An 18777-nucleotide genomic window follows, 5' to 3' on the forward strand; every position below is an offset into this window, starting at 1 on the left:
TCATCCAGACGTTGGAAGGGTCCTCTCTGGAAATGGACCTTCCTAGAGGTTGAGTGGTAATGTCCTGATGTGGATTACCGGGCAATGATGCGCCGCGCCTCATTCTCGAAGACATCCAGAGAATGGCACCAAGCGGGAGAGATAGATGACTGGTATTTGGAGTCCATATTGGCTAACAATATCCGTTACACGTTCTCCTTAGGGTAGGGGTCTCTTAAGGGCCTATTTAACTTCAGGATCCTCGACTCAAAATCAAATAGACTCTCCCCCGGCCCCTGCTTCTCTTGGTTGAGTATAGTCCGGAGAGTGCGTTCCCGATCGGAAGAGAGGAATTTTCCTTTAAAGGCCTGGGCGAAACGATCCCATTGAAAATTTAACGGACCCTCACGAGCCTTAAACTCATCAAACCATACGGAGGCCCTCTCCGTTAGGGATTGCGACAACAGGTATAATAGGTCCTCCATTGTAGTTCGCTTTAGCCGGATATAACTTTCAAGATCCTCTAAATACCTTTTGGGGTTTTCCTCATCTCGTCCCGAGAATTCGGGTAGGTTCATTTTATAAGTCCCCGGGTGCGAGGTAGTAAATACAGGCAGGGACGACCCTAAATTACTCCCAGGGGGTAGGGAGTTAGGAATGACGCCAGAAGGGGTGGAGGTAGCACATCCAGAGTACCCCCATCCTATACCTGTTTGTAATCGGCCCTCAGAATCTGGTGCCAGAACTCCCGTTCCATCGTAACTGCGAACCAGCCGGTCAGGAACACAATGTACGTGTCGTTGATCGGATGATTCGGTGCTCAAGCGTTGAGCACCCGTTTTCAAGCCACACGTACCTTGTATTCACCTTTGTTGATATTGGTAACTTAGCCAGAACTAGTGAAGGTGGAATTTTTGGTGCATCATATCTTGGTATTGCAATTGAAAATCAGGACTTTTTTCCGCAACCACGAGAGCCATGTGCAATTCCCGTTTTTTTTTGTCGGTGTTGAGAAATTTCCTTTAAAGGGCAACCTCATGAGACCGTATTCAGGTAAAAACCTACCAGAAGACAGATTCATCTTTAATGACACGCTTTCAAGAGCGATTCCGGGTTTTGCGGAACACTGAAAATGCTGAAGCGGTCCTAAAAGACAGTGTGACGCTCCACAATTTCCTTATGATAAAGGATGATAACTTCGGGGAAAGAGTAATTTGTCCAAAAGATTTTGGGGATTATGTCAATGCTGAAGGCATGGTGCTTGGAAGGCGTTAACGTCATGAGCCGGCAAATGTTTTACCTATAATTAACCATCAAGGATCTAGCACCTACAAAAGAAATACGTTTGCAATCAGGGATGACTAGGAGTTTTTCGTGGGTGAAGGGCAGGTTGAATGGCAAAAAAGATATAGCCGATAAAGGAATTGACCGCAATCATCAGTAGACGTTTCAATGGTTAATGTTTAATTTATAAATCATCTAAAAATGTTATGAAACTTATTTTGGCACACGTTTTTTCCTTGGTGGCAAAGTTTTAAAATCTTGTAATTAACTCAAAAAAATAATTAATCCGATTCTTGATTCTTTTTGTTTGAAAGGCAACATATTATGTTTTTCCAATAATTTCATAATTATGTTTCATCATTTTAAGAAGCCTCGCTTCGGTAGTATCTTTTCTGCCTCGATTTCTAATGTCTCCCGCCTCATTCTTTTCCGGCTTTGACGTTTCTTTTGGTTGAGCTTGCGATATGACCTCAGCCTCTGGTGAGACTTTTCTGCTCGTTTCTCCTTGACAAGTAATATCGTTTGTGCCACTACTGAATACCGACACGTTTACTGTGCTACAAGCATCAGATGTTTATGTCTCAATTAAAGCTTGGGCGCTTATAGTGAATTCACCAATCGCTGTTTCTATGCATACATCATCACTAGTCATTACTGTTCCAACTGGAATTTCTTTGGTGATACTACTCGAGGATCCATGTAAACAAACCCTAGCTGTTAAATAATTTAAGATAACAATCTTTTAAACAATTAGTACCTCCTATGTTGCATTGTGTCACTTAAAAAGACAAAGTTTCCATAAGTGCACAAGACTTGCAATTGCACCTGCCAGATCCACTTGTTTTAATTTTTTGTCGGCTTTCTTTTCTTTAGTATATTTATATACGTATGGACTTCATCTGTTTTTAGTTTCATTCACAAAGTTTGTATAGAACTTGCAATAGTATAAATTGTTTATAAATACTTTCAAGAACAAGACATCTTTACCGCTATTTTTCACAGCAACATTCATTCGACTAATTTTTTCGAGGACCTCGAGATGGGTGTTTTTTTAAGGGTTGAAATTGGTCATAATTCTAATGAAGGTTAACTTTAGTTGATTAAATTCATATTAAGTTCCAAGAGAATTGCGTACTTCTGTGATAAGCCTTATTGCGCTCTCGGAACGCAAGTACAGCTTTCTTAATAAAATTATTTTGTTAGTCGAAGAAAATTGTTGATGGATGTCTTCATTAATTTCCAAGAAAAGATACCAACTGCTCTAGAAGGCAGTGGAACAAGGAAAGTTACCTAGAATTTAGCCAAATAAATGCATTTAATAATGAAACAATGTTGGTTGTTAGGAGCGGTATGTGTGTCATGGTAGATGTAACTTCTCCTTTTCAATTTGTTTCAATAATTTGCGATTTGAAATCTGTTTTATGGCAAAAGCTTGTGGGTAAGATTAATGTGGTATCCAGCCATAACTGTTGTAATTCGCATCTTATCATTTGGAAACTAATTTTATAGAGTAAATCAGACCTAGGGGACTTATGGAGAAAAAATTCTTAAAATTTCACAATTTTGAACTTACCACCATTGTGATTGAACGCATTCTGCCCTAATTTAAAATCAGGTAGGGAGGGACTTCAACAATTTAGATAATAAACCTTTCTCAAAATCTTTGCTCGTACATTTTTATCAAAGAAATTCGTAATTTAATAAATAATTAGTTCCGAAAAGAAGTTAGTTCCTATTATTAAAAGTAATCTGAAAGATGAACTTAGAACCCCCTCCTTTTCTTGCAATTTACCACTATGGAACAGTTAAGAAATTCCTGTAAAACAATAGAAAAGGATATTGAAGTTAGGAAAAGGAATGCCGAAAAAAGGGAAAAGAGGAGATCACCCCCTAAACCAAAGGTCACAGCTGAGTCCTCTTGCCCAGCAAACAGGGGCTCCGCCCATAGTCAGTGTTCCCCCGGGCATTGTCAAAGCCCTTGTAATCCTCCTACTTCTCCTAAATGGGAATATCCCTTGAAACCCTTAGACTCTAGATCGAAAGCTAGAGCTCAAAATACTTCAAATAGTCAAAGATCTTATAACGGATATTAAAATCAGAGATCTAAGTCCCCTGGTCGTCATTTGGCCTTGTCTTACCCTTCTACACGTACTATCATTTGTTATAGTTGTCATCTAGCATCCGACTGTCCAAACAAGAAGATTAGCAAGTCGGGGAAGCCCAGACGGGAAAGGTCCCTCGTGGTCCCTCTCCCGGTGCCCAATAAATTCCCCTAATAAGAAGCGTGTCGCGTTTCCCTTGAGGATTGAATCCGTCCGGAAGGGTTCAGTTTATAAAAAGGTTACCATTCCCGTTAGTTTTGAACACGCGACAGTTCACGCTAAGTTAGATAGTGGGCAGATGCCTCTTTTGTCAGTCTAGATCAGTGGCAGAAAATTTGTAAACACAGAAAATCTTCAGAATTACCTGAAGATGAACAACTAGATTGTGTAGTTTGGGGCGATGGCCGTTATACGTTTACAAAAGGTTCTAACGAACTAGAGTTTACTCTCAAATCAAATGAAAGTGAGAAACAATTCAAATTTAAGTTCTACCATGAGTTAATCATATACTAGCTCCCCATAAGTTACTCAGCCACACTGGCCTAATGTATCCAGCGTTTTCTTCCCGCCAAAAAAGTGTTACCTATATGCGACCTACAGTGAGAGAAAATAACACTTCTCCCGGCGCTTACGTATTTCCGGTAAAAAACCGGAATAGGAGATCATCCAATGAAACTTTGAACTGAAACGTAGTTAGTATAAGCAGACGATGTTTTAGAAATGTGATTGTTTGCGGACGGTTCACAGTCGTATTTTATCTTAGAAGTTATTTTAATGGGTTAGGGTTGGCGCAATAGGAAGTTTTATTTTTTACGCATTAAAATGGCAGAATTTTGTATATTTTTTGACAAAGCCCAAATGATAGAAACTCATTTAAATTCAGACTCCAGAGCGTTGCCTACGGAATAAAATTTTTTATTCCGTAGGCAACATTCAGAGGCAGGAACTATTTATGGTGAGAGAACCAAACTTTATCAAAAAATAAGAGCTAAACAACAACTTAATAGTCATCTCGAAAACCTTACTAAACTTTTTAATAGTGCGTCTAAAGAACTAATAGAAAAACTTAAAGAAAGGCCCATTTTTAACCAAATGGAAACCAAAACTATTTTTCAATAAGCAAAAGAATGAATGTGACGCAAAGAAGTCAAACCTCCAAAACCGTTAATACATTAATTTCAAAGCCCTAAGAGAGGGCGCCGTCTACTATCACTTTCACCCGCCTCCCCTCCTCTCGACTACTATTCGGAAGAAAATGCTGGATACATTAGGCCAGTGTGACTGAGTAACTTATAGGGAGCTAGTATATGATTCACTCATGGTTCTACATAGTTCCTTCCCTAAATAGTGATTTTATATTTGGTCAAGATTTTCTTGAAGAAAACAGGGTCAAATTAGATTTTAAATCGTCTCAATGTCTAGTGGGTAACTTAAAGATCCCTTTTTCAATTCCATCTGAAAAGGATCCAATAGATAAAGAGATTGTAGATAACATTAGGGACGCAGTTTCCGCAGCCCCTATTTCTGATGAACAACGTCATTAATTAGAAACCCTTTTATTAAAATTTTAATTTAATAAAATTCCCCTAGCTCCTTCCAGCGTTTAATCGACGAAATCTTTAGAGATGCCGATTACTTCCAATTAATAGACTATTTAGATGATTTAATCTGGCTTAGCGAAGATTGGGATCAACACTTAACGTGTTTAGAATATGTCTTAAATAGATTAAAGGAAGCGGGTCTCACCCTACAGTTGAAAAAATGTCGTTTCGCTCAAAAAGAAGCTACCATATTTGGTCACATTGTAAATAAAAAAGGGGTGCATATAGATCCTTCAAAAATAGAAGCCATTCAGAAATTCCCTCCTCCTAAAAACGTTAAGGAATAGAGATTCTTAGGGATGGCAGGTTGGCATAACCGTTTTATTAATCACTACTCACAAATAGTAGCTCCCATTAATAAACTTAAAAGGAAGGATCAAAAATTTATTTGGGGTCTCGAACAGCAAAAGGCGTTCGAAAAGATAAAGGAAGAAATCTGTAGGGCTCATCCCTTAGCTTCCTTTAGAAGGGATTCCCCGTGCATCTTAACTACTGATGCTAGTGATGCAGGGTTAGGTGCCCTTCTTTCCCAAATTCAAGACAATGTCGAAGTTCCTATAGCTTATGCTAGTACAGGACTTAAAGATGCGGAAACAAGGTACTCCACTAGAGGGAAAGAGTGTTTAGCCATCTGTTGGGCGGTTAAGAAGTTTAGGCCATTTTTAGAAGGTCGTAAATTCACTGTCCTAACTGACCACCAGGCTTTACAGTGGTTATTCAATATTAGGGAACCTAATTCTCGTCTAGTTAAATGGGCAATGTACCTTTAAACATTTGACTTTACAATTAAGTATAAAAAAGGAGTAGAAAATGTAGTAGCCGACGCTTTATCGAGAGCTCCGATAAACGTCCTTAGCATAAACCTTCGCTCTTCTACTTCCAATTCTAATAGTAATATGGATCCAACTAGTAGTACTACTAGTCAAAATTCTACCGGTAGTAGTGAAAATAGTTCAACTTCCTCTAGTGATTCTGTTGAAGGTCGGATACGTCCTCCAGGTCCTAGAGCCCTGGGAATTTATTTCCCAAGCAACAAAAAGAAAATACTAAAAACCTTTATTCTTAGATGGCCGAAGGAGGAAAGGAGCAAGGACGCCCTATTTATTTCGACCCTCCAATAGGAGCAAAAATTAGAAATAATACAAGATCAAGCTTATCCAAAGTAGATTCTTCACAAAAAATCTGCGCCAAATACGCAGATTTCTGCCTCAACTGCGGCCAAGACTCACACGAACAAAGAGACTGCTATTTTCCTAAAAGGAAAAAGGGGGAACCTCTCCGTTGCGTTGAATGCGGACGAAGGGAGCACTTATCAAAAAATTGTAAGACCCCTTCTGATGAAATACCGTTAGTATTAAATGTCACCCAGGAAGAAAGGAGTTCCCTAATTGAAGACGCCGCATATAGTCAAGAGCTCATCACGAAGGAAAATGAAAGAAAGAACGAGTTGAAACCAAAGTTGGCAAAGTTAAAAGGCCGAGGACTCCAGGCTCACCTCGAGAAGGAAATAACGGAAGTAGTGAAACGAGAAATAGACAATAAAGGAGAATATCATGCTGGACGTGATCATATAGATAAGGAGAACGAAGGTTCGGATGAACCTCCTAAAATTCCGCCTCCTCCCACAGAAGTCAAATCTGATTCAGAGTCTCAGGCCAACTTTGACGAAGCCCAAGAAGCTCATGACGATTATCAAGAAATCGAGCATGGCCCTGTTGCAGCCTTCCGGAGCCAAAAGAAACCTGCGGCCGTATTCTGCAGAAAAGTTAAGCTCCTCCTTCTGCCCTTGGCTCGCTGGTTGGACCGTCAACCACTGCCCTTGGCCTTTTCATTGGCTACGTCTACCGATGACGTTCCATGCCTTGGCTCAGTGATTGGTGCAAATTCCGCGCAGACTCAGATTTAAACTATCAAATTTATACACTAAATTCAAAATGTTTTTTTCATAAACTGACAAATGAGTTACCGGTTAAACACCGGTTTTAATGGTTGCTTCGGTAACGCTATGTGCTGAACGCACTTACAGCAGACGACATTTCAACACTTTCTATCAACCTCCCGACGTTGATCAACGTGTCGAGTAAAGTGGTGAGTTTAATTTATGAAGGACTAATTAATTTATGAAGTATTCAACTAAACTCTTTAATTTTCCCCCTTAAAATCCGATTTAAATAAAACACACCATTCAATTTATTTCTTTTATTATTTATTACTTATTCAGATTGTGTGGCAACTGTGATCACAGTATAGAAGTCACTGCAATAAAAAGGTGAGAGGGCTGAATGCTGATCGCCCGTGGTAACTGAATGGTTAAAGCCTTATTTGAGCACTTAGCTTGACCAAAATCGCAAGAGCAACTCCATGATTCGTTCATGCTCTTGTGGCATTAACAATTTCGCACTTATTATTTTCTCATGGAATGGTGTGTTGATGAGCGAGATACACCCATACCCTTTAATCAATATTTATCCTTTCCTCTCTCAGACGAGGTATATCTTTCAACTGCTGACGAAAAAGCTTATCCAGAGACTGAGTGTCAAGCCATTTGCGCCTCGCAACTAACACTGGAAGTCGCGGAAGCGCCTTACAACTGCAAATCGACATAATTTATAAAACATAACCAGTAACCATATTTACACCTTCCCAATGAACAGTTACTTGAAAAGTAAGCATTTCAGTATGCAGCAGTTGGTATAATCACCCCTTTGTTTCTCGTAATATGAATATGGTAAATCTGAAATAGGTCTAATGAATGACAATAGAATAGTTAAGTTATATTTAAAATAGGTATGTGGTCATGAAGACTTCGGAGGATGTAAATTGCAATCATGCAACAGAAAAAAGCAATGAACTCTTGACAGTCAGAAATATGTAAAATTTAATACACGTGGAAAATAAATTGCCGAATTTTTGGGTTTGAGAGAGTATCGGGACTGATTGGGTGCTGGCATGCTGGTTATAAATAATGTCATCTTGAGTACGGGCTAGACATCATCAACATAATTCTACTGTGAACAGATTAGAAACATGCCATTAACGGTTTTAAAGCATTAAAGGCAATAACAGACTTTTTCTTCTTTTTTAAACCCCTCTCCGGCTCCACTTAGCTCTATGAGGATGACAAGCACTATCCACACAGGCTCACAACCCCTTTTAATAACAGTCAATGATAACAAAAATCCAAATAATTTAAATAATGTTATGAAGTCTATCTAATAAATTATTCAATGCATGCATATAACCCATGCAATAAATTTAATTGGCTTATTAAATGAAGCGTCTACTAAATTACAATATAAGTTAACAGTAAACTAACACGTATGCGAGAAATAAATCATAAAATACACGTAAATAGCGCATGTAAGAAATTAAATGGATTGAACGCGAAAAAAATAACTATTTATAATGAGAGAATGAAAAAAGTACGTGTCAAATTGGATATTAAAGAAACTTTGGTGAAAATGAATTAATAGAATATCTACAATGAGTACTATAAAGTCACAAAGGAGAATACAATAATCAGAGAGAGTTCATGCTGTCATGAAGAAAGTGCATGCCAAATTGAGCATTGAAAATAATCGAAATACAGGGAGACGTTATTCAAACAACCTATCATAGCATTTAGAAAATTATCTACAGTAAAGTAGAACATGCTTCGCTTGAGCATGATTTCAAAAAACAAAACTAGTCATTATTTTCAGGCTGCAATTTGTCACTTCGGTCATGATGTTGGCTTGAATACTCTCGGTTTCCAGTCTAAACCTTTTATTTTTAAACCTTAGATTTTCGTATTCAGTCCTAGCCCTTTCATTTTTAGTCATTATTTGCCAAACAGACGCAAACATGAGTAGGGCATCCAAACATGCATGAGCGGAAGTTATGAGCGTTTCTTGCTTTTCTTACTAGGCAGCGACTAAGCTATAAGTAAGTTTAGCCCATTTATAAAGGAAGGCCATGCATGCAGAAAAAATAGCAAGGAATGATGGAAAAAAGTACAATGAAATGTTGAAGTGAAGAATAAAATTCAAAGGACACCGCAGTAACTCTTAATGGTTAACTGACTTTGCAGCAACCCTCTAACTCAAAAAAAAAATATCCAAATGAAATTTTCAGAAGGTGGACTATTATACCCTACGTCGAATAGAAACCATTCTTATGACCATTTCTGTGTTCTTCAGTGGCAAGTGGATGTGAACCATGTTCATGGAAAGCAGAAGGCTCTTTGAGGGATCTTCAGCAAGAACTGGAGGCAGTGGCGTAGCGTGCCATCTCGGCGCCCGGGGCGGGAGACCCATTTTGCCGCCCCCATTCAATACCTAATTAAAATTAAATTTCGAGACATCATTTCACAGGCAATGAGGTATCTTTTATTGAAGGTAAAATAGGATCAGCGGTTTCACAAACGAATTCTACGGGCCTTACGAGCAGCGAAGTCAGAAATAACTTTGTCAAAATCAATATTTGCAGACAATTCATGTTCAATCGACAATATAGCCAAGTTTGATAGTCTAGTGGAGCTCATAGTGGATATGAGATAATTTTTGATTAGTTTCAACTTCTCTCACAACTAGCGACACTAATTGCCATAGTCAAATATATACGAATCAAGATGACTATATTTGGAACCGAAATTCCCAGATTCAGCTTTTGAATGAACTGGAGGAGCTCCAGTGGTCCTTTTCCCCTTATATCTTCCTCTGATTCAGAACTGGCGACAAACTGCCGGAGACGCTTCCGCTCGATCTGAAACTCGTCCTTGTCGATGTCTTCTAATACATGGGAAAGATCACACTCGTACTTGCTGTCCAATAGTTTCGCCGGCGTCAAAAATCCGAACTTGTCCACTATTTCTTGAACTTGCTGAAATCGAGTCGTCATTTCTTGAATGATCTTGTCAAATGATGCAAACACCTCTCGACGGAGTTCCTGCTCGTGAGACAAAGCTGCATCTGCGGATTCATCGCCAGGCATGCGTTTTTTCCTGCGAATTCTTCTCGTTTTGAGTTCGATTCCGAGTTTTTCGCAGAGAGTCTTAGCAAAGTCGATTGCGGCTTGGACGAAACGGTCTCTGCTTTCCACTAGGACAGCTTTAAAAGAGCACAGTTTCTGAGCACACTTATCCACACTCAGTTCTCGTTGCTGCAGGTAAATCTGTGCGTCATCTACTTTAGGTAGCACTGCAGCCCAAAAGCCAAGAAAAGTGAGAAAGTTGGATGACTGCATGGCTGTCAGAAGAAGACTGGCTCCCGATCTTGTTAATGGGTTATAACGAGAATGGCGGCATTCCCCTGCGCGGTTGGTTTTTTGTATGGAATATGAATTCGTCTATTCACTTTTAATTTAGAGAGACTACTTATTTATCCTATGGTCGAACCAGAGCTTAGTAAAATAGCAATAGAGATAGTTATTTCAAACCCCATTTGGGAGGCGAGAAGCTGAGAGCGTCAACGACGAATCACAGGAAGGGCCGCAAATTTAAAATTTACGTCATTGTTGTTTGTTGACTTGTCAAACGTTCTGTCATGAAACATTGATCACTACTCTACCCGCTTCACCGGCGACATTTTGCCGCCCCCGGCCTTGGGCCCGGGCTGCCGCCCGGGGCGGGCCGCCCCCTCCGCCCCACCCACGCTACGCCACTGACTGGAGGAAGGCTATTCAAGAAGCTTGCACCCACCTGCAACAAAAAATAATGCTAATAAAATGGTTAATACATTACGAGAACTTACCAAATTTGCAATACGCAGAGCTTCACGTTCTTCTATAACAAGTGGAATATTGTTGAGGAATGCCTTTCATTGTCACCACGGGAAAGTGTTCTCTGTTGGCGGTGGACATCATTTACCTGCTTTGTGATATGTTATCACATCTTTGTCCTCTCTTCGGGGTTTTACCTAAGTCACTGATGACCAACAAGGGTACAACCTTCAACTCATAGAGGGAATGCGGCGCCTTTTTCAGTTTTTTAAACATGTTTCATTACTATGTATTATTCAATACAATAACTACAAATAAATATTACCAATGTTAAAACATATACATACAATTACAACTTCAAAAGTTGAAGATAAATTACACAGGAATGAAAAATTACTGTTTAACACTTACCAATAAAACTACTGACACAAAAATCTGTGTGCCCTTCACGTTATGCCTTCATTGCTTAGGTAGTTGTGGTTCAATGTTATCAAAGTAACAACATGGAAACAGGGAAAGATTTGACATTTATTACTTAATTCGGAAATTACAATTGGTTTTTAATTTTTATGCAAATATGTCAAGCACATTATTTACGTGAAAATATATAACTTACTCAACATTAAACGATGTTACCTTAACAAGCGGCTGTCTCAAATACGTTGACGTCATTTAAAATTAATAAAGAGCAGACGGCACGAAATTACTATTCAGTTCATATGATAGGTGGCGTTAATTGCTTAATCGTTTCGGGTTAAAGGTTGCAGCACTGACCTTTGGCGACAAATTTACACTGAAATTTGGTTCAACTTGAAACTCAAACTGAACTGAATTCAAAGGCTTATTTTTGCCGGTTGAACCTCCAATCACTGAGCCAAGGCATGTAACGTCATCGGTAGACGTAGCCAATTAAAAGGCCAAGGGCAATGGTTGACGGTCCAACCAGCGAGCCAAGGGCAGAAGGAGGAGCTTAACTTTTCTGTAGAATACGGCCGCAAGTTCCTATGTAAGATTTTTTGCCGTAGCCTCTGTGTCTGAAAGTTCTGACGTTAAGCTTTTTAAAGTTCCCAACGGAGCTCGCGTGAATGGAGAGATAAAAGTTCTAAAATATCGGCCACGACCGAGAACGAGCTTTTGAAGCAGCGCTCCACAGCGGTGGAGAGTGAAGTTAAACAGGCGGGGTTCATTTTTTTATCAGAGTAAGTTCAAGCATGGAGGGTTCATCCAAGTGCACGGTGTTTGCGTTTTTTATAGCAACGGTGTATCGTGTGGAGTGCAAATGTTTTTAAAGAGGGTGATTAATTCGACATAATTAGAAGCCGACGGAATTATATTATTCTGGCACGGAAATACTCTGAGTTTGTTTTGAGAGCCCTTTATCCATTTTTAAATTAAAACATTTAAACCTAACTTGCTCCGCCATAACGTAAACTCCGATTGCCTAAGATCTACGCGAGTGGATCTACGTCTCTATTGGCCGAAAAGCTCAACACAAGTTTTGTAAAAATTCGTACCTTTTTTAAGGGGGGTGGAATTTTTTTAGTGAGACCCAGCTTTCCGCGGCTGATTTTAGTTGGCGCCGAGAAAAATGTTAGTAGAGAAAAACTTTGGGTGTTCAACTACCATTTACTCTACAGTTAATGCATTCGGCCTAGCCTTTGGGGTATCAGGTTTTAGGAACATTCGAGATGAGACGTTCGTTAGAGATAACCTGACACACATTACCCTCATTCCTAGGCTGGAAAGCTATGTCCTTTTAGATCATCTCCTTTTTTCTATTATCTATATCACTGTGTTTTTCTCGTGCTTTTGCTGGATGGGTTATTTTCAAAATAAATACTATTTAATATACGATATGTACAATCTATAAAGCTTTCACTTTCATTACTCAGAAGTTCATATCACACGGCATTGCGAGAATTACTGAAACTCGCAATCTTTGGCGGTGTCCCTCTGTTCAAAACAAATTTGGTAAAGCTCGTTTCAAGGAGATTTAAAAACAATTCCGCTTAATTTAGTGGAAAATTCGTTAAAAAACACTAATAACAAACTGCCAACTAACTGTTTACACTGAAACTTCTATGATGTCATTTAATCATAAAATATTTCCAGAAAATGGAATTTGGATTAAAAACAACTAATGCAGTTATTTTCTTAAATAATTGAAAATTGTAATCAAGTTTTCAAAAGTATCCATTTTTTCCGCTTTTCGTTTACTTTTATATGTCTTTGTCTACTTTAGACAGTATTTTTAAGTAACTCAAAAACGATATGATAAATAATGGGACTATGTCTAATATAATCAGAGCTATTTAAAACATTACAATATGGCTCTAATTAAAACACGATTAGTTCATTAAGCTAGAGACTTCCATATTAAATGAATATACTTTGAAATGTTGATAGCTAGGAGGGAGACCTTTTTTAATAGTGGGCGTAATGGAGACCGAATTATAACTCTACCTCACTATTTCCCAAAGTGACATCCTTAGTCCTATAATTCCTATTATAAGAATATTTAAACCTTATATTTATTCATTTAAAGTTGAGAGAGCTATAATTTAAACCGTTTCTATATTTCACTTTGCTGCTCTAACGACCGATGTATAATAGTGAAAATATGAATGTTATAAACTGTGTTAAAAAACCCTCACTAGACTACCTAGAGACTGTGTGTCCATAATTATTTGTTATCCAGCACTGACATAATGAGCTACCTTGTGGCATGTTTGAGAGTAATATATTTTATCAATTTTTTGACGAAACATTAAAAGTTGATCTAAAAGTCTCATGACACAAGAACGTGTGTTTGAAAAACACGGTCTTAGGCCTTCTATTTCAGTAGAAGACACATTTTAAATTGTAACAAGTATTTTACGGTTTTACCCAACAAATAACAACCAATATTGTTTCCTTTTTTTCAATTTCAGAGGCGAGAGTCTGTTTCAGAATAAAATTTTTAGTTCATGCTATTGTTACTCAGTTCAAGAACTCCGTTCCGCATGTTAGTTAATGAAAGCATGTTGTAGCTCTACGAGCATTACCAAAAAGGAAATGGCCATTGAAGAGATGTACACGAGAAATATGGCTCCAAAATCATCAAGAGACGTCTTCGAAAACGCTAAGCCCTGGTTTGTTTTCAAGTATTTTGAGCAGGCGTTCTTGTTCAACAGAAAGTTGGCTCTGATATCATGTCCAGACTCCCAATAGTTCATTATTCTTTCGCGTAAATAAAATCTCAGCCAATGATTTTTCCAATAACATGGTGTCTTACCTGAGATTGACTAAGTCTTTTAATGTATTCGAAGCTGCCTTGGACACTTGGAAAGCGAAGGAGATCTGGAAGAAAGGATCTCTACCGTAATGCAAGTCTCTTCCCGCTTTGTAAAACCAATTGCAAGTGTATTCCAAATGATGAACCGTGCCAAAGTAGACGGCGTTCCCTTGATTGAAGACGTCGTCGCGGTCTCCCTTTTTTCGATTCATTTTTTGGAATCTTCTTTCGTATTCTAGCAAAACTTCTTTGTGGTATGCCTAATTAGAATGAAAATTACATATTTTAATTGTATAGCGTATGATCCAAGTTGGTAAGATTCGAAGTAATTGGTTATGCAAATACACGGGGGAAGGAAATGATTTTTACTTTGGAGGTGACGGAAGGGGTAGTGGGATCAAATCACTACCAGTGAACACGGGGCAGTCATCTCTGAGAAGCTTGACTTACACGAGCGCTCCACTCTCTCGATTCAAAGAAACGTAGCGAAGTAATAATATGATGGAAGTATAAAAGCCCCTGCTGTTCTTTTTAGTTATGAAATGTCATAAAAATAATATTCAAGTCGATCAACGGTTACCAGTGCAAGTAATAGTATTGCTACAGCTCATGTTTGCATCTTGACACTACATTACATAAGTTCTAGCTTTGTAGGTGATTTCCAATATTATGAAAAATCAATCGGATCTACCGTGTCTATCTGGAATAGACAACAACCAAAAGATGATGGTGTGAGAAGCCAAGAAGAATGGATTTGTGTCCAAAACTGTGAAAGCGGTACACACACACACACAACCATGGCCGAAACAGAACGTCTCTCCGTGATATACGTCACTCGGAGAGGTAAAAAGCTTGACATTTAGTGCATGGCAATATTTGTACAGGTAAACAAAACGCGTTTAATTATCTTCTTTGTTTAATTATAGACTAAATACACAAAAACGAGTTTTGCTTCAAAGTCCTTAAAAAACTGCATTTACACACAATCCTTCGCGACACATTTTCAAACACCAATGGGGCCAGAAATTATTATGTGTAATGCAGTTTGAAATTAAGTTTAATCGACATGAGAAAATTGGATTTAATTGCGTAGTTACAACAATTGTTATGATTAGACATTTTACAACAAAAACGGGTATAAATGCGGCGTTTTGGAACAAACAGATAAAATCAGGGACAACGATGACTCGAGTTAAAATTGAAGTTTAAAACTCATACAGGGTGTATCAACACACATACAGAACACCTGTTCTGAATGTATGATAAATGTCAAAAATACGACACCGTTTTTAAAGCCAAAAATAAGAATGATGGATCTCATTTTAGGAATAGTCAAGCGTGTTTTTACTCGAAATAAGTGTTCTTCTTATCGGTTCCACCCCGAATTATAAAATTTAGGTTTGAAAAGTGCTCTTGTTGCGCCAAGGATTGTGTATAAATTTTAAAGAACTACAAAGCAAAACTCGTTTTTCGAATAACATCTGTCCCTTTTCGGGGTGAAACGTTATTTAGGAAATAAATTAGTTCTGGAATTGTCAAACTCAATCGTAACTTACAGTTGGAATGGTCGGAAAATTCGATGCACTGTATAAAAGCACACTGTGCTAAATATTCGTTTAAACTACGTGAAAACAGCTGATAATTATAAAAAATCTCCAGGCATCTCATTGTGATCCTTTTAACCTCGGATTTAGCAGGAAAAAAAGTAGGCCCAAAGGGTTTTAGATAAATCACGTACCTTAATTTGAGAATATAAAATGGTGAATTTGAGAGCGATATTTGGATTGAAAATTTTAATAAAATGTAATGTTAACCTTCATAGAGATTAACATTACGATTTCGAATTGAGTATAAATAGAAAATCGCTAACGGGATTTTCTTAATGTAAAGCCGTTCTGAGTTGAGACACCAAGGTTGTGCGTTGTTGGGGAGCTCGAAATATCTTGTAATTGAAAAATTAAACCTCGGTTACTGTAGTAGCAGTGCAATAAAATCGTTGAAAGGTAGCTCCGTTGAGTGATGTGCCGCTGATTTGCAGTTCAAACTTTTAAGATTTACGAATTCTTTTTGTATCTTTGCAGACATACACTTAAATGATGTGCATACTTATTGTTCTTTTTACCTCTCCGTGTGACGTAGTCCAGGAGAGGTTCTGTAACGACCGTGTCTGTGTGTCTGTCTGTCCGTTGTTACACCCACGTGACCGCGTTCGCAGTTTGCGTATCGGAGCAAACGTGTTCCCAATTTCCGGACCGCATTGACAGTTCTCAGAAATTTGGAAAATTGTATTTTTCTCCGTTGGCTACTCTATACTTGAGATCTCACACCACCATATTTGGTCATCGTCCATCCCACATGAACACCAGTCTGGTACTTTTCTGGCTTCCAACACCACCATCTTCTGTTCTTTGTCAATCTCACATTGACACCAGTCTGCACTTACACTGGCTTCTAACACCACCTACCACTTGTCTTCCACATAGAGACCAATCTGTATCATTGGCTTCTACTCCATTATCATCGTTTGGTTTTAGGATATACGCGGAGATCAGCTAGGGTTACGAGAAACGTCTAGCCTCCCTAAGGTGGGATCGGCCACCAAAGGTTTTCGCAATTGCGCTTTTTCCTTACTATTATAAGGAAAACGATTTCCATATATATACCAAAATTTTAAAAGAATCGGGTAAGAGGGGTACGCTTCAATTTAAACGTCAATATTAGCAAAGTTTGAGAAGATAATAGGTACAACTTTATTTTAAACGATTTAACTATTAGTAATGATAGTTATTGAAGATAAAAATAATTAAAAATAATTATATTTATTTAAATATTAATGATAAACCTCTCGTGCAAAGAGAGAGGTTAAATCATTGCCTCCTATATCTACCAAGGCCCGTGCATGCGATATATTTCCTTCATTGCCTCCTATATCTATCAAGGCCCGTGCATTGTGATATATTTCATTCATTGCCTCCTATATCTATCAAGGCTGGTGCATTGTGATATATTTCATTCATTGCCTCCTATATTCTATGAGAGCGGTAGCTCTTAGATAAGACTTCATACTGACTTTAATGTATAAGTAAGAATTTTTTATTGGATATAACTTTTTTTGTATTGTTTGAACTGTTTTGAAAACAATCCGCAGAACTACAATTTGGGCCCTCATTATATGGTTAAAATTTCAAAGAGATCCATTTAATAGTTTATTTTATAAAAAATGAAGTTGCCAAGGGTGGTTTTCATTTCAATAAAAATAATCATAGATTTTGACGAGAACCTCGAAATTTTTCCATAGAAATAACATGGGAAAATATTTTACAAATAACCATTTTGTGGCAGCCGTAATGCAATAACTATTCGGTTGTTTGACTTGAAAATGGTTTTAAACGAAAGCCTGGTATTTAGAGTTTCCGCGGTCCAATTTTCATTGCTTAAATTTAAGTCTAAGTATGTTTAATTTCAAACTTTCCAAAATATTCCAATCTGCGATATTTTAGCATGGATAAGAGTCAGTTTATGATGTAAGCACGGTTAACGCTATTTGCTCCCATTTTCGTGGTGGTTAAAAAACAAGCGGACCTAAGCTTGTGTTAGCTAACAAGTTAAGTTGGAAAGAGCCCCACACATAAATATAAAAATACCAACTGCCTTAGAGACAGTAACAATAAAGGTGATTTTAACAAGATTACCGACGACTGGTAATTAAGCTAGACTACCGACGACTGGTAATTAAGCTAGACTACCGACGACTGGTAATTAAGCTAGATTACCGACGACTGGTAATTAAGCTAGATTACCGACGACTGGTAACTAAGCTAGATTACCGACGACTGATAATTAAGCTAGATTACCGACGACTGATAATTAAGCTAGATTACCGACGACTGGTAATTAAGCTAGATTACCGACGACTGGTAATTAAACTAGATTACCGACGATTGGTAATTGAGCTAGATTACCGATGACTGGTAATTGAGCTAGATTACCGACGACTGGTAATTGAGCTAGATTACCGACGACTGGAAATTGAGCTAGATTACCGACGACTGGTAATTGAGCTAGATTACCGACGACTGGTAATTGAGCTAGATTACCGACGACTGGTAATAGAGCTAGATTACCGACGACTGGTAATTGAGCTAGATTACCGACGACTGGTAGTTGAGCTAGATTACCGACGACTGGTAATTGAGCTAGATTACCGACGACTGGTAATTGAACTAGATTACCGACGACTGGTAATTGAGCTAGAATACCAACGACTGGTAATTGAACTAGATTACCGACGACTGGTAATTGAGCTAGAATACCGACGACTGGTAATTGAGCTAGATTACCGACGACTGGTAATTGAGCTAGATTACCGACGACTGGTAATTGAGCTAGATTACCGACGACTGGGATTTTAGCTAGATTACCGACGACTGGTAATTGAGCTAGATTGGCCATATTTCCAATTTTAAAATATAAAAATTGGAGTATTTGAACCTTAATGTTAGTCAAAAGTAAAATCTAGTATCAAGCCAGTATCCCTTAAAAAAGATACCATTTTTTTATCTGGAATACTATATAGAGCAAAATACTTGTGTAAATAATATAGAAAAATATTTTGAGTTTAATGAATTTTTGGTGTAAAAAACTAAGATAAGAACTTTTTCAAATAATCGAGGTTTTATGATCATGTCTTCAAAAGTGACAATTTTAATATCTGTTACTTCAGGCAATTCAATTGCTACACTTATCTTTTACACTTTCCCGTCTTTGTCTACAATGACAGTTTTTATTAATCTATCAAGGCCCGTGCATTGCCAAATATTTTTCAAAACAACAACCAAAA

The 18777-nt window shown here is 38.0% G+C and overlaps 1 long non-coding RNA gene across 1 annotated transcript; it reads left to right on the forward strand.

Annotated features, from left to right (window-relative positions):
• The first annotated feature begins 7526 nt into the window (after nt 1-7526).
• LOC149639982 (uncharacterized) lies at nt 7527-8238 on the forward strand. Its single transcript, XR_016372316.1, has 2 exons — nt 7527-7631; nt 7754-8238. It is a non-coding gene; the product is annotated as an uncharacterized LOC149639982 (long non-coding RNA).
• Nucleotides 8239-18777: the final 10539 nt, after the last annotated feature.

Source organism: Phalangium opilio, unplaced genomic scaffold, assembly GCF_054372755.1.
Source record: "Phalangium opilio isolate 3A_F unplaced genomic scaffold, DU_Popi_V2 ptg000094l_1, whole genome shotgun sequence".
NCBI lineage: Eukaryota > Metazoa > Arthropoda > Arachnida > Opiliones > Phalangiidae > Phalangium > Phalangium opilio.